We start from the raw sequence: 14,757 nt of genomic DNA on the forward strand, positions 1-14,757 counted from the left end.
GCAGCGTTACTGCTGCAGCGTTGCTGTACAGCACTGCTGCCGACTGCATTTCTGCAGGAAATATCAATTATACATTCGACAATAGTTTTGACTTAAATATCCAGCAAAATGTCAAAAATTAAATTATGTGATATGTAATTTTTGAAGCAATGGAGCCTGCAGGAGTAATGTTGATGGATTGTAGGAATGTAAAACACTGATTTAAACTTTCACAATTTTCGAACTACGTGAACATTGAGCAAGACCAAGTGCGGGTAGTTCGAAAAACTCACGCGGCTAGAAAATATTAATGTCAACTTTAACCAGTCTTCTCCTAGACCACGGGGACAACGCCGTCCTCGAAACGTCCGAGGTAAATCTTAAAACTAAAATACGCGATTAAGGCTCATTTTACAATTTAATAATGTTGTACGAATGTAACCTATGAGTAAAGATATGCATTTGCAGGCGTCACCCATTGATATCAATATCGTATTTATGCAATTTAAACAAAGTCAACAAATCAGGAGTTATACGTAGGTATTTCAGTGCCATGAAGCATGCTCGGATACGGAATCTCCAGGGAACGGTCAATATGATCGCCTGGCACGTGCTCGGCAATTGATACTGTCCTCATATATCGATACGTATGCTGCTGATAGGGATGCCGTCGCAACAGACGGAGTAATCTTACACGAATGTTTTTATCATTTTATATTAAGCAAAAATATGGAAAGCTGCATCCAGGATATGTGGTGTGTGGTGTGGTTATCTTGAAATGTAATGTTACAAAGGGAAATATTTTACGTGATCATATCAAATAACAATTATTCATTTCGATTCCAGTAATTCGAATAACCCTTGACACCAAGATTTATTTCATTTTGTTGTTATTGTAATTGGCACTGATAACCTTTAAGGTAATGCATTTTATTGCTTAAATGAAAAAAAAAACTTTGCTAATGTATCAATTCATGTGCATCAATGAATGTAGAGTAATTGATATCTTAGCAGTTTGTTTTATTAAATAATTGATTACCCGGTCTTCCCCTAAAAAAGTATTTAAAAACCTGGTGTTTTTCTTTGTTTTCAAACTCTTACCGTATCGCATTAAGTTTTACAAGTCTAGGAGGCGTATTTTATTTGTAATACGAATACGTTATGAATTTGATCTTGATTCGTTATGGATACGATCTCTCTGTCTCACTGACAATGGTGGACAATGGTCTAACGATGATTGATCTACAACAAGTTTAGATCAAATCTGTTATTACAATCAGAATATGCCTCCTGTACTGTTTAAAATTTCGTACTTACCTACCTACTTAATATGGCTCAAGTCGACGGCACTCACAACACCCAATTCGTCAATATTCCGCGCACGTCAGCTCTATATCCCTTAAGAACAAAGTGCTGCGAGATGAAGTGGAAATCGACCGGCAATGTGGCAATAACCTTTATGCGCTACCGCTTTCGGTGGGTAATTAAATATGACGACAGTTTTGATAGCGTGCACTTTTTACTAGAAAAGTTTAAGATTCTGTTTGCATTGCTCATTTTATCTATTGATTGACACATGCATAAAATTCATCCAAGTGCGGAGTCCACACCTCCCATTGAGGATACGCACCCCTTACAATTACGAGTAAATATATTTCATCTATAATTACTTTTTCTACAGAGCTCAACGTTTTTGAGATTGTCACCATAAAGATGACATTCGGATGGCATCGTATCCCATATCGCATCACTGTTGCGTTAATGCTGCGGTGTTGACTCGGCCGCTGTCACTGTCAAATTCCTTGAGATAAGAAGAGTGACGTTCGTTGTCAGATTACTGCCGCGACAAAAACATTCAATCCGTTACTCATTTTATCAAAGTTATTGACAGTGACTGCGCCCGCGACAACGCTGTATTAGTAATGCTGCTACAGTAATGCAGCTGCCATCCGAAGGTCACCGTTATAAAAATAGTAAGTTTACACTACAATTTCTGTGTCGTATTCAGACCACAGTCTTATAGTTTGTTAGTTTTGCTGGGCATTTTCCGCAAATCGATAACCAATGTGCCTATATCGCGTGAAAAACGAGGTAGCGCTACTCTAACCACCCCAGCTCCTCCTCGAAACCTAGCAATGTTTTCAGGTTTCTAACTGCCTCCTTTAGTGTGCACGGAGTCCCTTGGTACTTGTTCATCTATTTCTACCTGTTTACAGTCTAGGAGAATATGTCTTGTTGTTTCCTCTTATTCCATGCACGCGCTGCACATGGGGCTGTCTGTATCTACATTCCTGAGATAGTCAAGTTATAAGATGAGATCGTGAGGCCAATTCTGTTTTAACAACTTGATATGTTTTTAATCTGATTTTGATACGATCTAAGTCGAGTCGTGTCGTGTCGAGGCATCTCATGCGCACCAATAAGTGTGAACGAGATGCGTAATGAGACGACTCCTGATTACATTTCGTGATCACCGCTAACACTGATTGGTGCTGCCTGAAGACACGACTCAAAATCATATCATGAAAAACGTAACGAATTGTTAAATCAGAATTAGCCTCCTTGACCAAATGTTTGCCAATTTATATTCAAAAGTTCTGTTTTCTCCGGCCTGACTAAGTTCTCGCAACCTGCGACAGCGTATAACCCGTAAGATTTAAACTTACTTTAAACTTACTAGTACTATTCGAGCTTCGCCGAGGCAGGATGTTTATGACTTGAACTTGAAAAATGGTTTATCATTTTCCGCATTTTTATATTAATCCACGCCGTTAAATAAAATGTTTAATAGAGGAACAACTGGTTAATGTGAAATGAGGGCTTAACTTTTATTTAAAGGTTTTATTTATTTTATTTATTTGAAGATCCAACAACTGTGACACTAAATATATAAATTGTAGTAGATGCAGCCAATTATAGGAACTCACAAATTGCACACCACCAATCATTTTGCATTTTTTGTTTTATTTTATTTCCTTGGCTTTATTTTTTTGGATACCAATATAATTGTTGTTATTTTTTAGTAACATTTCATCTGGTTATACTTTACAGCAGCATGAAGGTAACGGAAGTGTCGTTATTAATACATTCTAATTCATACCAGTTTTTAATTCAAAATTCCATTTATATTTAAATGTATCTGACTCTGATCAGACATAATCCATAGCAGTAAAACAGCCATCTAAAAAAATAACACTTGTCTATTACTGTAAATATTACAGGACTTGGAAAATAAGAAAACCTACTTAGTTACAGTTTTTGATGCCTCGTAAGAGGTAACTACTACGCAAAAAAAAACTAAGAAATTAGTGAAATCGACACAAATATTGTACGTTTAACAATACGTTAAACACGGCAAACAATACGTTTCATTGATATGTAGGGAAAGCAGGCTGTATAAGATGAGATTTATGTGTCACAGGTGGTGGCTGCGTAGCGGTCAAGTAGTGTTCGGGCTGACAGTCATATTGTTAAGAGTGTTAAGACATTATGGCTTTACCCACGGACTATTCTATTCTGTGTACTTGTCTAAGCGAGAAGGGTAAGATTATAATTATTATAATAAATTGATAGAAGATTTATTGAACTATCAGAGTATTAATATGTAAATATTATTTTAAACTGGATTAAATATATAATATCAAGTACTTACACTTTTATTACTTGAAAATAAAGCAGTATAATCATCTTGTAATTCACATTTTCAGTGAATTTTTCTTTACACCATTATGTTTAAATTTAAATTAAATTCATTTATTTTTATTATGTGCTGCCTGTCTTTTCCGTGTAGAGCTCGCTGACGCTGATCGAAAAGTCCTAAAAACATCGAAAAAATATTTATTTAACCCTTAAATGCATGATTTTTTCCTTTTGCCCGATATTAATATATGTGTCACGTAATTGTTTGCTGATTATGGAAAAAAATTAAAAAAAAATAATAACATCGATTTTCACTGAAAAATCAGTGTTAGAAGTTGCACAGGCTAAATCATATTTATGTAAATATATAATTTTCAGCATTAAAACTTTCCATTTTCAAAATTACCTTAAAAACAATAACAAAACTTATAAACGATTATTAAAATTAACCTATAAACCTAAAACAAATTAAAACTAACAAAAATAAATTAAACTACGAACTAAAACAAACTAAACTAAAACTACCGAAAATGTTCTACAAATAAAAAATTGGCCCCAGGTCTGTGCCGTGTAGGGTGCCCAGAAGGCTGGCGGCGTTGCCGCGCTGAACGGCAACGCCGATGCGTTGGGCGAGGTATGCTCCAGCTTTCCGGTCACCCGTTGCGTCTATTAGGCGCTTGGCCAACTCCTATATGCTGTGCGCGCCTTAACCCCACGGCCCAAGCGTCTCCACACCAAACGGCTCAAACATGCAGCCGGTGTCAATGGCTGCATATTTGCGCCGCTTGAGACGCTCGGCCGCATCGGCAGCAGCGCCAGCCCTAGCAGAGGTCCCTGGAAGATGGGACGGCGTGGCGTGGCGTCCTAGACAAGGGGTCGACCCAGCCTCCAGGGAACCAGTGTCATGCCATTTGGCCTCTTCCCATCGTCACGCGCTAGACCCGTCGATTCTAGAACCGACGGCGCTCCGGCGGTGACGAGGGCCCGGCGCAGTATGTCATTATAGTACTATGCCTTATGGGAAACGGTCGAAGAGATAGTTCAGATCCGGAAACCACTACCAAATTTTAGTATGCTGTTGGGCATGGCACTGGGTCTCCAAAACTGCCGGGAGACAGCGGCGCCGGCCATCTACTTCAGCGGAATGACGTCATCAAAATGACTCCCGCCTCGTTGCGAATATTGCATTTTGCACCTAAACTATGTATTGCACATACACGTGTGGGGTATTAAGCGAAAGCCAATAAAATATTGCATATTTCACTAATACACTATGTACCAAAATATACAATAGTTTAAGAGAAATTTATAAATAAATCAAAATTATCAAAAAAAAAAAAACGATTATTTGGGTTTTTCAACCAAACCAAAAGTCGGACGTTAAAACAATGTACTACAAAATTAAAGCTGATGTCTTAAGCCATACACTGACATCAAAATAATCAAAATCAGACCAAAAATGTGAAAATTATGCATCCAAATGTAGGTATTTGCTAGAACAAATGCATGAAAGTAAAAAAAAAATCGAAATTGGTCATTTTCAGGATAATCCGCATAAGCTTCTAGTATGTTATTAGCAATATAAAAAGGATCATAAAACTGCCGGGAGACAATCTCTATAGTGCCTGAGTGACAAATAATGGCGTCATACATGTGACCGCTGCCGAAATTTGCATAATCTAAATTATAACTATACCATGAGTCATACATACACGTGTGCTATATCAAACGAAAGGTTATTAAATATATTATGATTCTTGAATACATTATTTATAAAAACAATGTATATTTTAGGAGCTACAAACAAAGAAAAACCACTTTTTTTGAGATAAGTTCGTGTATATATATTTTATTGCTCAACTAACAACCTTATAACAATGTTGCGTCTAATATAAAAGAAACCAGTTATTCAACTATACGTCACAGCTTAAATTTTTAATTTCCGATAAAAACTGTGGAAGTTGTACAAAAAAAACTAAAGCGCGCCAACAATTCTACCTTAATGCGCTCATATTATGCAAAGAATAGTCCTAAATATCGGGTATTCAATGAAAGAACATTACATAAAATACATGACATCTTACTGACATCAGAAAGGTACACTATTTGTAATACACCTATGATAAAGTTTTTAAATATAAAATAATTACAAACCCCGAAAAAAACGTCCAAAATCACATACAAAAAATCATCAAATTCAAGATTTTTTCAAATTTTCCGACATTTTGTCTTAAAACGAATGTAATTTTTATAAATAAAAATATTGCTTAGATTAAATACTCCTTCAATGCATGATTAAATTTATTAATGTAATATAATTATTTAATTAATTAATTAAGCGTATTATAATTAATTATGCATCATTATTGCTTTGTATACATTTGGCAACAATATGCATTTAAGGGTTAAGTAGGTATACCCTTTCATTTTTGTTTTAAAATACACTGACATGAAGACAACTTAGTTATTGCTAATAATTTACCGAGCGTTAGATAAGGTCGCCATTTTAATTTGGACAAAAATGCTTTCGTATGTTCGGATGTTCTCGTCTACAGGTCGCATTCTCCTAAGGTTTTGTGAGCTGGGGCCCGTTTCTCAAAAGCTTGTAGCTTGTAATACAAGTGTGTCCCTTTCTAACAAAAGCTGACAAAAAGAGACAGCCGCTTGTATTACAAGTTACAACATTTTGAGAAAAGGGCCCCAGTGTGACATATACTGCTTTACACATCACCTATAAGGAAATTATTATGCTTCAAAATTATTTAAGCTATAAAAATTGTATGCACGTAATCGATTAAGTATAAAGAAATTGTAATCGACTGTGTGCATACTATTTTCATATTTCATTGTGTTAATTTTTTAATCTGGTAATGAAATGTCCTAGAACAAAAAAGTGCTACTGTTAATATTGTCTTCGGTTACCGCGATAGTTACTTATGAAATAACTATAGCCTTATGAACCGATTTTGCATGTACAACCAGCCTTAAAGTTTATAGTTTATTATGGTTCTTTATTTTTGTATGTGGGTATTTTTGCACATTGTAGCTTTTCTTCAGTCACCTGTTGACCACGAACGCTGTAAAGGGTTCTACAACGGGGAACTAAAACGAGTATCATGCAATCTATAATAAAACTGAAGACTAGGTATATCCTGTCCGCTCTTCTAAGATCAAGTAAGCCATAGTAATACTATGGCGAACTTGATCTTAGAAATCGGACAAGCTATACCTACCTACACACATGTACTAGCATAACATAGCAATTTATTTTATTTTGTGTGTTAAATAATCTATTTCAACTGAAGCAATAAATTAGATTATTTTATGCCTACAAATAAGTTTTTAAGCATAAAATTTAACAGCAAACAAAAACCGAAAAGAGAAGATGATTTAACTCCAAAAACTTCACCACGTCATCCATCACGTTCGCACTAAAATCTCAGCGTGCTCAGCGCTCATTCCGGCATATCAAAAAACAGGCATCGCCTTAATTAACCCCGCTCGGATTAAGAAGGGTCCCGTATATTTTGCGGTAAGCGCGTCGTAAAGTCGTACTTTTACGAGTGCGGGAAAGATTTACTGTTCCCCCACCATCTTTATTGGGATGCGGTAATGCGCGTTTAACTACGGGACCCTAATGCGGGAAGAAAATAAAAACGTCTTAGCACCCAATACCTGTTAACTCTTTTTTTTAAGTAGTGTCAGGGTAAACTTAAAATGAAAAAGCTTTTACTTTTGGTCGCAAATTGCACGGTTTTGTTTTTCTACATAGAACGATCACGATGCAACATCATTTTTAATTAGGTATGTATTATTATTTGGCGCGGTACAATCTTTTTTTAAAGTTTGCCTATATAAAAAGTAGGCTTAGGTCCTGTTCAACCAAAGATGTCAACCGACTGTGACATTTATTTGTTTGAAATATTTTTAGGCCGAAAAATACACGCGTTTAAAAAAATGGCGCAAAATCGTAAATTCAGTTAAACACAGGATATCCCGAGGCAGATTACCCATTTCAAATTTGATTAAAAAAAAACTAAAGTATATACCAAAACTATTTATTTTTATAAAAAAAAATTAATCCGTTTTTTTATTTTTATGAAACTCCCATTTTCAAACCAGCTTTCAAGCAATTTATTTATTTTGTTTATTTATTATACCTACACGTTACCCGGTTCTGATTTTAACAACTTTGTTCTGAATTTTTTGAACCAGAAATGTCATTATTGACAGCTGACAATTCAAATCCCTAACAGTTCTAGCACAAATATAATTCAGAATCGGGCTATCATTACTAAGTGAAAAGCTGTTGATTAGATAAACCTCAAAAGCATGTGCACGCTGCTCTGCTGGCCAGCGTTCCATTGTCATTAATCAATCTGCAACACTCACGAAACTAAAAAACCGGACAAGTGCGAGTCGGACTCGCCCGCCGCGGGTTCCGTACTTTTTTAGTATTTGTTGTTATAGCGGCAACAGAAATACAATATCTGTGAAAATTTCAACTGTCTAGCTATCACGGTTCATGAGATACAGCCTGGTGACAGACAGACGGACAGACGGACAGCGGAGTCTTAGTAATAGGGTCCCGTTTTTACCCTTTGGGTACGGAACCCTAAAAATCATCATCACCAAAAATGAATAACTAAATTTTAGTTTTCACAATGTCAAATAATAAATAATAGCATCTCAAATTAAATGATCGTCAAATTCAATTACTAGGCATAACAAATGAACAATGATAATTAATTAAAAACAAACCGTAATATTAAATGGCATTTCCAGTTTTCCATATTTCATTTACTAACAGAATATTATTATAATGGACACACGCATTTATATATGGATTATCCAATAAAAAGGATTTCATAAATAAAATACATATCATTGATTTGCTGATTTCTGGGACATACTCGTATTGCCCAGAAATCAGCATTAAAAAAATACAACAGTTGTACTATATTCACAAGATGGCGGAGCAAGTTGTCTTATGAATCTTATGATCTTAAGACAAGTAAACTTTACCGTCACCGCGCCGCGCGTCACCTGAAGTTGATTAAGATATCACTGTCACTATATACTGTCAGTCATTTAATTGACAGATTGAAGTGTTAAAGTAAGTAAGTTATTTCAACTGATATTAATAACAATACTTTTTAGTAGGAGATACGTGTTAAGGAATATCTACCATCATCTGTTATTTATTTGTGGTTAAGAAATAAAAGATTGATTATGTTCACATTGACACATTGCAAACAGCGGGCTTAGCACGGTAGCATTTTTATCGCCTGTCACCATGCCTGTCACGTTCTAACAAGTAGGTAAGTGCGAAAGTGACAGGCATAGTGACAGGTGATAAAAATGCAACCATGCTGACACCGGGTTGCTTAGTAAAATTGCGTGCCTACGGACAGAAATAATATATTTTTTTACTTTTCTTTTGTTATTTAATCGTATATTATATTATATGTAAGCTTATTTCATATATTGTAATCTAACTAAGGAGTGTATAATTTATATATATAAACGTAAAAGTCCTAACTGACTGACTCACTTTAATCAACGCCCAGCCCAAACCGTTGGACCTAGAGAGCTGAATTTTTCACAATAGATAGCTTTTATGACGTTAGTATCCACTAAGAAGGGGTTTTTTAAAATTCATCCCCTAAGGTGGTCAAAAAGGGGTTGAAAGTTTGTATGGAGATCATAAATTTTTTTGAGTGCGGGACTTGAAACTTTGTATAAAGGCATATTATTAAAATACTAGAAAAGTAATTTCAGCGTTTTTGAAAATTCATCCCTTAAGGTGGTGAAAAAGGGGTAGAAAGTTTGTATGGAGGTCAAACATTTTTTTAAGTGCGCGACTTGAATCTTTGCATAAAGGCATGTTATTAGAATACAAGAAAAGTGATTTCAGCGTGTTTAAAAATTCATCCCCTAAAGTGGTTAAAAAGGGGTTGAAATTTTGTCGTGGTCCTAATTTTATTTTAAGCTAGGTACTTGAAACTTCATAGAAATATATATAATTAAAAGATAAAAAAACTTATTTCAGCATTATTGAAAATTCATCCCCCAAGGTGGTAAAAATGGGGTTGAAAGTTTGTATGGAGATCAAATATTTTTTTGAGTGCGGGAATTGAATTTTAGTATAAAGGCATATATTATTAGAATACAAGAAAAGTAATTTAAGCGTTTTTAAATATTCATCCCCTAAAAGGGTTAAAAAGGGGTTCAAAGTGAATCTATCACAAATGCTTTGAAACTTCTTAGAAATGCATTGTATAAGATTCCAAAAAAGTTATTTCAACGTTCTTAAAAATTCAACCCATAAAGGGATTAAAAAGGGGATGTAAGTTTATATGTGGTACAAATTTTCTTTTAAGCTAGGAACTTGAAACTTGGTAAAAAGGGCATTATATTAAAATAGACGAAAATTGATTACTTACACCGTTTTTGAAAAGTTTGTATTAATAGTTTCGGGAGCGATTTTTTTTTTAAATAGTGAACTTGTAAATCTTCTAAGAGGGACGAGAGGGATTATATCGGGAACAATTTTTTTCAGTTAGGGTCTTGAAACTTCGTAGTTTGTGAAAGACAAATTTCATGCGTTGTATAATTATTAACAAATGATTAACCGTCCCTACTGATATCTTGCTGCATAATGTTCTATGATTCTATATTATGCTCATGTAGAATATATAACCACCAACATACAAATCCACGCGTACGAAGTCGCGGGCAACAGCTAGTAGACCTATATTTGCCTCGGATTGAATGGCATTTGCGGGCTTTGTAATAAACTACGTACTGGCGAGCTGCTGTCAATACGGGTCTTGATAACTTTGAACGCACCCGGCTTGAAGATCTTGACGCCAAACGTCAGCTCCGAAAAACTCGGCCCAAGCCCTCCTACAACTACACCTACAACTCATCTGGACAGCTCTACTGTGTTTCGTGCTGCAGGACTTTCAAAACCAAATTTGGATTTGCTAGTCACGCTCGCGCCCATGCGCGTAATAGTTAATAAAAACCCTTTTAAAAATAATAATATTAATAATATAAAACTAAAACGCATGTCGGGATGTCGCCGTCGACAGATACGTCTGGGAGAACATCATCATCATCATCATCATCATCATCGTCATCATCATCATCAATAAACTACGTACTCTCAAGGTCGTTCGGTTAAAATAAATACTATGTCCTGCAAATTGCATCGTACAATAATGTACTTACTATAACAGCATTTTTCCTCCCGGACTTGTATCACAGAATAACTAATAGTACTACCGTACTTGTATACCTAGTAGTTTTTTTTATAAATATCACGTCGGAGGGAATTAAGTATACATGCCTGATGGTAAGAAGTACCCTAATAAGTATAAGCTTATACTTATAGCGCTACCGACACTTTAAAAACCTGTACACACCTCTTTGAAATTATCATTTAGTACATACCATACGTACACATGTACTTACACCAAGCTGCAAAATTTCACGAGCACAGTTCATCATCATCATCATGTCAGCCGATAGACGTCCACTGCTGGACATAGGCCTCCCCCAAGGCTCGCCACTCCGACCGATCCTGTGCCGCTCGCATCCTCCTAATTCCCGCGACCTTCACCAGGTCGTCGCTCCACCTCGTTGGAGGCCTACCGGCAGTTCGTCTTCCGGTACGCGGACGCCACATAAGCCTCATAAGAAGGCTCAAGGTCACGCAAAGGGCAATGGAGAGAGCTATGCTCGGGGTTTCTCTGCGTGATAAAATCAGAAATGATGATATCCGCAGTAGAACTAGGGTCACCGACATATCTCGCAGAATTGCAAACCTTAAGTGGCAGTGGGCGGGGCACATTGCTCGCAGAACTGATGGCCGGTGGGGCCGGAAGGTTCTGGAGTGGCGTCCGCGTACGAGCACAGTTATTATGAATTAATTATTTCACAAAGTGGCCATGCAAAGTTGCGGGTGTAGGTACATACGGAACTTGTTGCGGAAGTGAATTTGTAAATTATTTTTTTGTTAGTTATTAATTAAGACTTGCGATAGTTTATTTGAAAAACCGGCACAGAAAAAACATATTCACATTTTTCATTTTACCTTCAAAAATGTATAGACATGGCAGGGTTAGTATATTGAACCTAATGGAATGTGGTTTACAGGTTTCCATTAATTGTAATCTACAAACTGATCTTTAGCGTTTGAATTGTCATTGTTTCATTATCGTGCATAATTTTATTAATAAAAATAATTAATGCAAAAAAGTAAAACTAAATTACAACAAATACAATATTACCCCCCACTCTGATTATCCCCCGGACCAAATGTGCCAAAAATACTGGCGGCATTACCTCGCTGCATTCAGGCCATTGCCAGGGATATCTTTTGGACGAGCAAAGAACCAGAGCGAGGGTCGCCGCCCCTTTCCCTTAAGCGTCGCCCTATATCCTTAATAAAGGCTTTGGCCTCGGTGTCTCGACGGCAATCGGTATAAAATCGTACACCTGTTCAAGGTTCGCGTACTTGCTGTGCTTGAACCTAGCAGCACTTTCAGCCGCTGCACCTGCCTTGTTCACCGTGCGCGCGAGATGAGTGGGAGCAAAAGTACTCACACACGTGGCATCCCAAAGTAAGCTGCGGCCCTTCGCCCAAGGAACAAGCGTAAGGCCGTCCGGTCTCTTACCGTCCAAACGACTTAGACCCTGGGGCTCCATGATGCATGGGACGTTCGCCGACACTAAAGCTCGCCTTATTAAATCGTTAATGGCACAGTGCCTGGGTATCCTACCCACACACCGCAAGCAGCTGAGCCCGTGGTGTCCATCCGCCTCCACCATTACCCCACACTTACACTGATATGGCTCACACACCTTGCCCCCAATTCTTAGTACAATCGCCATCCGTAATGTGTCATTATCAAGTAAGGTTCCTAAGTGTGGTGTCGGCAAGACATGTAACCATGCCCCGGACTCAGGTTCCCTAACAGCCTTTAGCCTGGCAACGTCTTTCCCCACGGCACCCTCCAACAGGCCCTTATGCCACTCACGGCACAAAATATCATCCCATAGTCTTTGTGATGAGGGGTTCTCTGGTCGTTCAACTCCTGCAAAGCGGAACGACCACTCGGAAAGAGCCTCCTGAAGAAATGTAATACAGATATTGCCACCATCGAAGGAAAGGATTCTAGTGGCAAGGCCTGATGCCGCATGAGATGATGCTAGGAAAGCCACCAAACCGACGTCACGCATGCAACGTACCCCCAAACCCCCATACCGAACAGGAAGTGATGCCTGGCGCCACTGTGGTTCATTAAAGCTGACATTCAAAACACCCTCTAAGCCTTGCCGAAGCACATGATCAAAAACCTGTACATCTTGATCAAACCTCCAAATCGGTGCAGTTCCCAAGAGATACGTCACACGAGGCATCGCAAAACAGTTTCGAAGTTAGATTAGTGAAACGTGCGCCGACAAGTGTTTAAAATGCACAAAAGCAGACTCAAGCGCCTGGGTTTTAGCCTGAATCGCCGAACACACCCCGTCAGGAAAAATGGGTGCTCCTAATAACGAAAATGAAGTTTTGTTCAGCAGCCGGAGACCTGGAAAAACTGATTGGAAGTTGGGCACGGAATCTAATGCTAAGGTACCACATGGATACAGCTCACATTTGGTGGAATTTACCTCCAACCCAATTGATTGCAAAGCCGGCAAGAGCCTACTCACATCATCCAGAACTACATTAGAGCTTCCACCAATAGTGCCATCATCCAAGTACCACACATTCAATGGTGACTGCAATGCCGTTATACAATTCTGCATCGCAAGGCAAAATACCAGAGGACCCAACGGATCTCCTTGTTGAGCACCTACCTGCGAAGAGATCGTGCTGTCACCAAAGAACCGGTTACTCGGAGAGGAATAGCACTGGAAAAGAAAGGGATACAAAGCTGGAACACGCGTTTTTACCTGTTCCAAGATTGTATCCCTTTCTACCGAATTAAAGGCGTTCTTGATGTCAAGCTTCAATATAACCGTATCGCTGTTCTCACGAGACTCAGCAAAATGCCTAGTCGCATGAATTGCCGCCTCGCAACCTAAAGGAGTACCAAAACCTATTTGACGTGGCTGAAAATATGCTGCCATCTCATCCTTTACTGAACGGCAACCCAACTTAGCAACAAGTCGCCGCAAGGTTGTACCTATTGCAATGGGCCTTACACCTCCATCTTTTTTCTCTAATGCGCATAAACTCGCACCATACAAATAAGGGCAGACTTGGGGGTTAAGCATACCACGCAAAAGGAAATTACACAATTTAGTAAGCGACTCGAGAAGTTTGTACCCATTGTCACCCACATTTGACGAGGTGTTCCTTCAAATGTTGTGGACGAAGGCCATCTATGCCGGCAGCAGAGCCATTGTAAAAAGAACCTATTGCATTAATAACGTCGGGTACTGATATTGCAAGAAAAGGACTCGTTAGATCAGGTTCAGGCGGAAAAGTAAGTGGTCTAGAAGGTGTAGGATGCTTAGCCCTCAGAGCCTCCAGAGTGTCGGCACTAGACGGAGCAAGAATTTGTTGTCAATCAAACTAATAAAAAAATTCATTTCCAATACGAATGCGAAATCTCAATATTCATACTGCGTATAATTTGTTTAAACATAATTCGGCCCCAATTATTATGCCAACTGGCAATTAATTCACAAATTTCAAATATCGGAGTATTGTTAACGTTTCAATATCTGATACCTGTTTTGTGGTTTTATTATTCAATTTAAACGAATCTAGTAGATACCTACAGTTAGACATTACATGGCTAGTTTTTCGTAACAATTCATAATATCTTACTTATTAATCTCTAAAAAGAAGCTCAAGATTTGACTTTGCAAGTTATCACATACTTTTAGAAATCAGCCTAATAATATCTTAATGTTACACTTAATTTTCTGTTCTTCTTCTTCTTCTCGTGTCGATGGTTTCAGACTTTCAGACTGTGCGGGACCAAAAGGCAGCGACATTTATCGCCCTGTCCGTCGCATCACGGAGATCCGATCCTGCTCAGAGCAGGAATGCGGGCACGCTGGGCAAGATAACATGTGTTCCATTGTTTGGGGAGTCGTCCCACATGGACATTGGGC

The sequence above is a fragment of the Cydia strobilella genome, chromosome 2 (assembly GCF_947568885.1).
Source record: "Cydia strobilella chromosome 2, ilCydStro3.1, whole genome shotgun sequence".
Lineage (NCBI taxonomy): Eukaryota > Metazoa > Arthropoda > Insecta > Lepidoptera > Tortricidae > Cydia > Cydia strobilella.